The sequence below is a fragment of the Bidens hawaiensis genome, unplaced genomic scaffold (genome assembly GCF_021521415.1).
Source record: "Bidens hawaiensis isolate Kalapana, Puna unplaced genomic scaffold, B.hawaiensis_p1.1 tig00052906_1, whole genome shotgun sequence".
NCBI lineage: Eukaryota > Viridiplantae > Streptophyta > Magnoliopsida > Asterales > Asteraceae > Bidens > Bidens hawaiensis.
Genome location: NW_027499500.1, coordinates 21,717 through 32,820, shown reverse-complemented (window position 1 = coordinate 32,820; position 11,104 = coordinate 21,717).

Sequence of the window (11,104 nt, the reverse complement as noted above, 5' to 3'; positions counted from 1 at the left end):
GGGGCATGGTTGCAGCCGCCGTGGTCGCCACCGCGGTCGCTGCCGCAGAATCCGCAGCAATAGTAACCGCCGGCTCTGTGAAGGATGCTGTAAAAATCGCACTCACAGCCGGCGGTGACGTCATCTCGGCTGGAACAGTCGGCTCAAAGGAGTGAGCAACTGATCCAGCGGAAGCAGGCGCAGGCGCCTGGGTCGACGCCTCATGTAGGCTGACCAGGCCTACCGTCATTGGCGGAGAGGTACTACTAGGCGCTTCACCCTGGAATGCGCCAACATCCACGCCTGCGTAAAGAAGAAAAGTGTTAAAACAGATTAAGCTATGAAGATAAAAGCTAAAGGAAAGTTGTACTTACGGGTTTTCTTGAGCCTAAAGGTACGGAGAGGCGGGGACGGACCCGATGGAGGCGGCCTCTTTGCGCCGGTCACCGTCGTCTTCTTTGGCTCTCCGGAGGTGACAGTCGCAACCTCCGGAGCTGTGGTCTTACCACCACCGGGATTCCCCGCCACCTCTTCGCTCTCGGTCTCCGAATCAGACCGAGGCGCTGGATCGGCAGTGGAGGCCTTCTCCTTCCCCTTCCCGCCGGCAGCCTTCTTCTTCCGCACCAACGGAGGACCATCTGCGGATTCCTCATCAGAACATACGATTAGAGGAATTCCAGCAGAGGTTTCAGCATTGAGGGGTCGAGGGGCGAAGAGCGCCTTACCTGGCCGACGGGCGCTAAGGATCTCATGGCCTAGCGGATAGACCTCCACGAACCGATCCGCCGTTTGATCTAGGATGGGCAACTCGTTCTCATCTAGAGCGCGAGTACCCATCCGTGCGGGACCATCAGCCTCCCGCGGGTTCAGGAGCGACTTCAAGTCGTTCCCCTCTGAAATAAACAAGAAAAAGTTAGACGAAATTCAAAATCAACAAAAGGGAAAAAGGCATACCGTAAGGAACAGAGTTCGAACCGTATTCGAGGACGATCGGAATCTTGCGCGCATCAGCCTCCTTCCACACCCGGCTCATCCCCAGCATCACCATCCCGGACTCCGCAAACCGGTAAACCGGAGATTGGACCCGAGATATCTTGGCAAACCATTCCGCCTCCTGGTAGCTGGAGGCGTGAAGGCTGGGAAGTGCCTGCCCGTTCTTGAATTTCATGGCAATGGGGATGGCGCGGGCGGATATGAAGAAAAACTCCCTCTTCCACGCGCGAAGACTGCGCTCGGTCGCACAGATCTTTAAACCCTTAATCCGGGTTGTCAACGTGTACCACCCCTGGATGCACCTCCAAGTGTAGAAGGTCATCAGGCGGTCAACATAGGGCTCAACGCCCAGTATCCGGCACACCCACTCAAAATGGCGAATCTTGGCGATCGCCATGGGGTGCAACTCGGTCAAATGAACACCATGCCTCTCAAGGACACGGTAAACAAACTTTGTCAATGGGAACCTAAGATTCCCATAGACAAAGAATGCTGCATAAACCCCGATCTTGCCTCGGGGGGCATCGTACACGGTCTGATGGGGTTCAGGAAACTCAGGCTCGAGAGACTTGAGCATGAACTTCCTGACAACATACCGGTACAGATCGCCAGGCAGAGCACACTAGCACTCGCCAGCAGTACTCCTGTCGTCAGCTGTAGAATCGATATCACGAGACATCTTGTAAAAGAAGAAAACGATTTCGGGAGAATGCTTGCCTGAAAAGGATAAGTATTCGCCGGAAATCGCAAAGAAGATGAAGAAAAGAGTGAAAGTGTGGATTACAAATAACCCTCTCCCCCTTTATATACTAATCGCAATTAATGCGATGAAATTAATGCGGAAGAGAGAGAAAACGAAGGTGCAATGAAACCACGACACGTGGCAAAAAGCAAGCTGGCAACAGCTGTTGACAGGACGCATACCATTAATTTCGCGGCCACGTGCCCGAAAAATCGCGCCCACGCGCCTGAAAAAGCGTCTGGAATGACCATGTACTGTCACGTCACCATAACTTCCTGCACGTCCTGACACAGTCAGAAGAAACCGTCGCACGACGTTTCAGATGTTTGGACTGTTCCTATCTCTCCACCAACTCTTCGAATTTCTAAATTCAAAATTCAAAAAGATTCAAGTGAGCGGGAAAATACCCCTTACCTTGGCAACCAAGTAACCGTAAGACGGACGCGGGTACAGTGTTAAGGCAAAACCCTTCACATACCTAGCACCCGCAGGGAATTGAAGCCAAGAATACCTTGGAAGTAAAGTAACCGTAAGACGAGTGCGGGTACAGTGTCAAGGCAAAACCCTTCACGTACTTAGCACTCTGTAGGGAATTCAAACCAAGAAGGATCTTCTGGGCCATGCTTGCGGAAACGTGAATAACATTCCCGCACGACGGGAACGTCGAGAACTATATTGTTTGAAACTCCAAGTTGGAATTGGTGGTTTCAGCATAAATGATCACTATGTCGAAAACCACCAAAACCCCATGGAGAATCCACACAATTGGGACTCAACGCTCCTGACGCGCGAGGAGGTTACAAACCTACCCGCTTCACACCCAAAGATCAAGCAGAAAAGTCGGGAATTTCTGCGTGACAACAGGAAAACCGCGGGATGAATCACCACGGAAAACCGAAAAACTATACCCTTTTCAAAACCCCTTGCTAAGTCCAAAAGTTCACCTCACTTTATTAAACATTCATGAGAAGAACATTGGACTGGGGGGACTTGAAGAGGTAGGTCCCAGCAGAGCCCAGTTGGACCCGCAAGACTCACCTTGAACAGGGACGTCTGCGCAATGACCAACTGCTCCAGCAGGACACACCATGCTCAAAGAACCTTACGCGCAGTACGCCAGCTGTACCCGCAGGGAAAGCCTCCCAATGGTGAAGTACCCCGCCTGTTCCCGCAGCTGCGGATACAAGCCATCAGGGAAGGCTACCCGCACTAACAGCAAGGCTACACGCACAAGGCATTCGTTACTTCAGTAGTCACATGAAGGAATGAGCAAGGCGGGAACACTCCCGCCTAAATGAGCCAGTCCGTATGCTTCTGGAAGGTCTTTCGTACTATACCTACTAAGGTATGGGCGGAACAGACAGTTTGACCAGAGCAGCCCATGAACTAATCACAGGGTGACGGCTCACCGACAACAATACGAGGAGGAGCACCCTCTAGTACTGTTTGTCACTATTAGCCGCTGCCTACTCACCAACCCTTACGATGGGACGTGCGCAGCCTACAGTTGGTGGAACAGTGCGTAGCCGGCAGTAAAAGGAACAGTATACAGCCGACCTTATTACTGTTGGCCGTAACCTATCCACCAACCAGCATGGCTTGTGCGTGATCCACTGTTGGTAGAACAGGAATACTATTCAGCCGGCTGTACCTGCTTGGAAACCTACCTTCGGCTATAAATACTCCAACACCTTGGAATGGTAAGGATATGATCTGTTATCTCAATCTTATCTAGCAATCTCTTAATATACACTTATATTCAGAGCAATATATTCTGATTCTCACGCCGGAGGGTGGTCACAAGGAGGAACCCCCCCCTTCTCAGTGACGAGCTTACGGTGTCTGTTTTGCAGGTCCCCTGAAGAACAACCTTCTCTGCTGGAACTCATTCGTGGGAAACATTACTTAACCCCCAGATTATCTATAATCTGCCTGTGGGTTCACCTAGTGTTTCTTCAATACACCCTTCAAATTTCACTCATGAGGGCATGACCAAGCACCATAACATTTGAAATTTACCTAGATTTTATATGTGACCCTTGTAAGATTTTTTTAAATAAAAATTCAACATGGTCCCACATTATATGAAGTTGAAATACAAAACTAAAGTACAAAATTTTGTACATTTCTTGTGTATAGGATTAAATGCCAAGACATTTTGCCAAAAAAGAATAGGAAAGTAGGTGAGGAAGATGTGTGCCAGAGTGTTACACCTCAAAAAAAAAACTTTTGTTAACTATTATCGTAACAGTTACAACATTGTAGTAGAGGTGTTTGTGATACATGATGTTTAAGTCAGCAATGAAGAGATTTGTAAAAAGTGGTGTTGAAGAAACACTAATTGACCCCGGGCAGATTACGGACAATCTGGGGGTTAAATAGATGTTTCCCACGAGGGGTTAGGTCCGGCAAAGATGGTTCTTCTGATGACCTGCAAAACAGACACCGTGAGCTCGTCACTGAGAAGGGGGGGGGGTACCTCCTTGTGACCACCCTCCGGCGTGAGAATCAAACTAGATTGCTCTTGAATATAAGTGTATATTAAGAGATTGCTAGAGAAGATAAGATAATGAAATATCAGATAATGTAAGATAATGTAATGTCTCCATACCATTCCAAGGTGTTGGAGTATTTATAGCCGAAGGTAGGTTTCCAAGAAGGTACAGCCGGCTGAATAGTATTCCTGTTCTGCCAACTGTGGGCTACGCACATGCCATGCTGGTAGTTGGTGGGTAGGCAGCGGCTGATAGTGACCAGGCCGGTTGTGTACTATTCTTTTTCACCAACTGCAGGCTATGCACGTGCTACGATAGGTTGGTGAGTAGGCAGCGGCTAATAGTGACAGGGGTTGGTGAGTAGGCAGCGGCTGATAGTGACCAGGCCGGCTGTGTACTATTCCTTTGTCACAGTGAGTTGTCGCTGCTTTGGTCAGACCTTTTGTCCATACCTCGTCAGGTACAGTACAAAAGGTCCTCCAGTAGCGTACGGACTGGCTCATTTGGGCGGGAGTATTCCCGGCTTTGGGCGGGAGTGCTCCCGGCTTGCTCACTCCTTCAGGTGACATTACTGAATTATTTAAGAGTTAAGTGCCTTGTGCGTGTAGCCTTGCTGCGCGGGTAGCCTTCCCTGATGGCTAGTATCCGTTACTGCGGGAACAGGCGGAGTACGTCGACCATTCGGAGGCTTTTCCTGCGGGAACAGCTTGCGTACTGCGCGTAAGGACGTCACGTCTCTGAGCATGGTGGGTCCTGCGGATCCAGTTGGTTTCTGCGCAGACGTCTCTCTTCAAGGTGAGTCTTGCGAGTTTAGCCTTTGTGCAGACGTCCCTATTGAAGGTGAGTCTTGCGGTTTCAACTACGCAGACGTCCCTCTTTGAGGTGAGTCTTGCGGGTCCAACTGGGCTCTGCTGGTGTAACACCCCGACCGATGGCGGATTATACATCGGGGCGCTACGAATTGTTTCATTACTCGTGACACTATTTGGGTGTCAATATTTAATAAATACATTTCATTGCGCATGCGCATAACACACCATAAAGTAACATAAATCACATATCATAACTCATAATATTCAAATACATAAATTTGTCTTGTTATATTTTAACTAGGTCCAAAGTAAAAGAAAACATCCTACGTGTCCTCGAGTTTCCAAAAGCAGCTACAGCAAACCTGAACAATGTGTTAAAATAAAACGTCAACACTTGCGTGTCGGTGAGAAATCAAGTTTAATAGATATAAATAGATAATAACAAAGCACTGCGCGCAACATGTGTATAACTGGTGTTCAACATAGTGTGTAAACAGATTGTGATCAAGCCTAAATAGATCATAGCTCATAGTTCATAGCGTGCTCCAAATCGAGCAAAAACAAATAATCATTCGTGTATGTGCAAACAAACCAAGAAAAATCGTAACAATAGGTCTCCCGTGTTTATCTAATGGATCCATGAAAACTTCGGAATAGGCCGATCAAAGCGGTTAATGATCAACACATACAAATATACAACACTAGTAAACGTCCATAACACATGGGTTTTGCGCACATAATTTCATAAACAAGTTTAAGACTCAAGTTGTACGAACACATGAACATCCCAAAACGTTAAAAATAAAAGGGGATTAGGTACGAGATTACTCACTTGTAAAAGGTGCGTTGAAAGATAACGTAAGAACCAACTTTTAAACAAGCGAAAGTTAACCTATAAATAAGAGGTTATTGGTTTAACGATTGGTTTTTATGTCTTGAATATATGCAAGTCACTTAACAAATTATATATTTACCGAGATTTCTGGGCAGAAAAGAAGAGAAGACGGATTGCAAAGAGGGGAGTGGAGGCGTCGCTGAGGATCTTCGGCTGAGAGTAAGGGAGAAAGATTTTGGGGAGTGTTTAAGTGTTTGAGTGTAGTGTTTAATTATCCAAGAAATTAGTTTTATTTATAGGAAAACCCTAGGGAACACATCCCTTGAATTGGGGAAAAAGATCTTATCAAATCAAAGCAAAAGATATGGTGGCAGCTGCAGGGGATGGGGAAGGCTGACAGGTTACTGTTCATAGCATGGGAGGGGTCAGTCAAAGTACTGTTCAAGACATGGAAAAGAAGATTTTAAAAGATTATGCCAGTTACTTTTTCTAACAACCAAGAGGGTTGGTAAGCAAGCTGCGCCGAAAGTGACTTTTCGGACAGATGTCAGATCTGGCCTACTGTGCCCATACCTTGGCAGGTATAGCACAGAAGATAAGATATTTCAAAAGCATACAGGCTGGCTTAAACTGGAGAAAAGACTTAAGTGTCTAGCGCGAGAAGGCTTGAGTGCGCGAGGGCGAAGGCAGACAGAACGATCCTTAGTGCGCCGCGGGAAGAACTACAATCCTTAGCGCGCCGCGGGAAGAACTACAATCCTTAGCGCGCCGCGGGAAGAACTACAATCCTTTGCGCGCCGCGGGAAGAACTACAATCCTTGGCGCGCCGCGGGAACAGTTCATCTCGCGTAACGCAGGAACAGCTGGTCTTCACGCAGGCTTCCTTGTAAGGAGTCTGGCGCGTGGAGCTGCGCAGACATCCTTAGGCGGGAAGAACCAAAGGACAAGCAAAGAGTTAAGAGAAAAAGGGGCGGGACGGCGGAAGGGAATTATTATTATTATCATTATTATTATTAGTAAATATATATATATATTTGATAAATTTATAAAATTATAATCAAATTTTAAATCTTAAAATCGGATCCGAAAACGGGTACCTGGGTCGGGTCGGATTTGGGCAGTTGTCACAGCTGGGACCTACCTCTTCAAGTCCCCTCAGTCCAATGTTCTTCTCATGAATTGTTAATAAGTGAGGTGAACTTTTGGACTTAAGCAAAGGGTTTTGAAAAGGGTTTAGTTTTAAGGTTTTCCATGGGGATTCTTCCCGCGGAAGTCCTAATGTCATGCAGAAATTCCCGACTTTTCTGCTTGATCTTTGGGTATGATGTGGGTAGGTCTGTAACCTCCTCGCAAGTCAGGAGCGTTAGTTCCACTTGTGTAGATTCTCCATGAGATTTTGGTAGTTTTGAACATAGTGATCAATTATGTTAAAACAACCAATTCCATCTTGGAGCTTCCAACAATCTAGTTCTCGACGTTCCCGCTATGCGGGGATGTTATTCCCGTTTCCGCAAGCATGGCCCAGAAGATCCTTCTTGGTTTCAATTCCCTGCGGAGTGCTAGGTATGTGAAGGGTTTCGCTTTGACACTGTACCCGCACTCGTCTTATAGTTACTTTACTTCCAAGGTATTTATGGCTTCAATTCCCTGCGGGTGCTAAGTATGTGAAGGGTTTTGCCTTGACACTGTACCCGCACCCGTCTTATAGTTACTTGGTTGCCGAGGTATTCTTGGCTTCAATTCCCTGCAGGTGCTAAGTATGTGAAGGGTTTTGCCATAACACTGTACTCGCACCTGTCTTATAGTTACTTGGTTGCCAAGGTAAGGGGTATAGTCACGCTTACTTTTGAATCTTTTTTGAATCATTTTGAAATTTGAAGAGTTGGTGAAAGGATAAGAACAGTCCAGACTGTTGAGACGTCGTCCGACGGTTTCTTCTGACAGTTTCAGGACGTGCAGGAAGTTATGGCGACGTGACAGTATATGGTCATTCCAGACGCTTTTTCAGGCGCGTGGGCGCGAGTTTTCGGGCGCGTGGCCGCGAAGTTTACGGCACGCGTCCTGTCAACAGTTGTTGCCAGCTTGCATATTCCACGTGTCATAGTTTCATTGCACCTGCGTTTTCCTCTCTCTTCCGCATTAAATTCATCGCATTCATTGCGATAAGTATATAAAGGGAGGAGAGGTTGCATCTCAACTCACAGTTTCACCTCTCTTCTTCTTCTAAACGATTTCCGGCGAATACTCTAACTTTTCTGTCGAGCATTCTCCTGAAATCGTTCTTTACATTCAAAACATGTCTTCTCATGATCTTGAAGTTACTGCTGAAGAGTCGGACGTGTATTCCGAGAACCCGACGTCCACTTCTGATAGGGACGATAAGAGTACTGCTGGCGAGTGCCAGTGTGCTCTTCCCGTCGACCAGTATCAGTACATCGTCAGGAAGTTCATGCTCGAGCCTTTCGAGCCTGAGTTTCCTGAGCCTCACCAGACGGTGTACGATGCCCCAAAGGCAAAATAGGGGTGTATGCTGCATTCTTCATCTATGGGAATCTCAGGTTCCCATTGACGAAGTTTGTGTACCGTGTTTTGGAGAGACACGGTGTACATTTGACGGAGGTACACCCAATGGCGATCGCCAAGATTCGCCATTTTGAATGGGTGTGCCTCATTCTGGGCGTGGAGCCCCATGTCGACCGCCTGATGACCTTCTATTCCTGGAGGTGCATCCAGGGGTGGTATACCTTGGTCACTCGGATCAAGGGTTTGAAGATCTGCGCTACCGAGCGCAGTCTTCGGTCTTGGAAGCGGGAGTTCTTCTATATCTCCGCTCGCGTCGTCCCCATAGCGATGACGTTCAAGAACGGGAGAGCTCTCCCGAACCTTCACGCCTTCAACTATGAGGAGGCGGAATGGTTCTCCAAGATTTCCCGGGTCCAGTCTCCGGTTTACCGCTTTGCGGAGTCCGGGATGGTGATGCTCGGGATGAGCCGGGTGTGGAAAGATGCTGGGGCGGAGGCGCCACAGATTCCTATTGTCCTCGAATACGGTTTGAACTCTGTCCCTTACGGTATGGTTCATATCTTCTTGCTGATTTAGGGTTTTTCCGCTAAACTGTTTTTCTTTTTATTTTCAGAGGGAAACGACCTGCAATCGCTCCTGCATCCGCGGGAAGCTGATGGTCCCGCTCGGATGGGTACCCGTGCTCTTGATGAGAACGAGTTGCCCATCTTGGAGCAAACGGCGGATCGGTTTGTGGAGGTCTACCCGCCAGGCCACGAGATTTTGAGTGCCACGCGGCCAGGTAAGGAACTTTTTAACCCCCGCCCTCTCCATGCTCAAACCTCTGCTGGAGTTCCTCTAATCTTGTCATCTTCTGATGAGGAATCCGCAGATGGTCCTTTCTTGGTGAGGAAGAAGAAGGCTGCTGGCGCGAAGGGCAAGGCGAAGGTTGCCACTACTGCCGATCCGGTGAATCGGTCTGACTCAGAGACCGAAAGCGAGGAGGTGGCGGGGAACCCTGGTGGTGGTGAGACAACAGTCTCGGAGGTTGAGACAGCTGCCACTGCCGCGCGACCAAGTTCTACGACGGTGACCGGCGTGAAGAGGCCGGCTCCGTCGGGTTCGTCCCAGCCGGTCAGAACCTTCAAGTTGAAGAGAACTCGTAAGTATAAATTAATCTTACCCGCAATTTCTTTCCGCCATTGTTTTTAATATCTTGTCTTCATGCAGGCGTGGATGCTACCGCATTCCAAGGTGATGCGGGGAGGAGCAGCTCTGGACCCATGACGGTAGGTTTGGTCAACCTACCCGAGGCGATGATCCAGGCTGCTGCGCCTGTTTGCAGCATTGGTTCAGTTGCTCATCCGATTGAGGCAACTGTTCCAATTGTGACGTCTCCGCCGGCTGTCAGTGCCATATTCACTGCGTCCTTCACTGAGCAGGCGGTGAGTTTTTCTGCGGTTTCCTCCGCAGCGGCGGCCACGGTTGTGAGTTCACCTCCAATGAGTTCACCACCGGTGGTCTCTACCGCGGCGGCTTCAACCGTGCCTCCGGCACCGGCGACTACCTCGCCCCCGGCCGTTTCAGCAGGTATGTTTGGGGCTTCTAGCCAATCTCTGCCTCCTTCCCATCTGCCTGACCTCTTGGATGGATATCCGTTAGGTTCAGGTGATGGGTTCGGCGGCTACCGGCCTGTTGTCGACCCTACAGGTGCGTAGGGTTATTTTGGCCTTTTTATATATATATATATTTTTTTATATCATCTTTTCCTAACTGCTTTTTTGTTTTTGCAGTGTCGGATTCGAATGAGGTGTATGTTCCACGGTGGAACATCCGCCGGGGAACAACCCTTCGGACGGCTGTGGACTGCGTCGAGTGGGCGCGTCACGCGGCCCCCAGTGGTGCACTGGGAGAAGCTATGTCAAGCTACCAGGAGGGTAGGCTGACAAACGAGCTTCGAATTCTCCTTGCCCGGATGCAGCCGCGTGTCGAGCTGCTTTGTCGTGAAAACGACAAGTTAAAGGCGGCTCGTATCCAAGAAGTAGCTCAGGCACGGGCTATCCGGGAGGAGAACAGGAGACTCTCCGCCGTTGCTGCGGAGAAGGAGAAGGCCTTCAAGGCCCTCGAGTTTGAAGTTCAGGCCCGTCTCGAGGCCCGTTCCAAGGCTACCCAAGCTGTTAATGAACAGCTTAGGTTGGCTAAGGAAACTGCACGGAACGCAACTGAGAGGGCCACCAAGGCTGAAGCTGTTGCTGAGCCTCTACGCACTGAGAATGAGGAGCTCAAAGCCAGATTAGAGAGGCTCCAGCAGGCTCATGATGCCTTGGCCATAGAAGATGCCAAGAAGCTCCAAGAGATCTTGGACCAGAGGGGGTGCTTGACCACACTGAGCGTAAGCTAAAGGGCGTCGAAGAGGCTGCAGCCAAAGATGTGTTGCTTGCCAACCTTACAAAGAACGAAGCCGAACGCGCCCGTAATGAAGCTCAAGCTGCCCTCCAGAAGGCTCTTGTTGCCAAGGAATGGCTTCTACGAGAAGCGTTGTCGCAGGTATGCATAGCTTTATAATATCTTTACGCTTTTCTTTGTACTTAGAAAAGGTTTTGATACTTGTATTTTTGTTTTGTAGGTTGTGCATCGGGTCTTCACGGACACATCATATGACGATGCCATGAGCGCAGCCCTCAACGCTTCTCATGAGGATGGGGAAAAGGCTGGCTTCCTGCTTGGTCTAGGGTTCGTTGAGAAG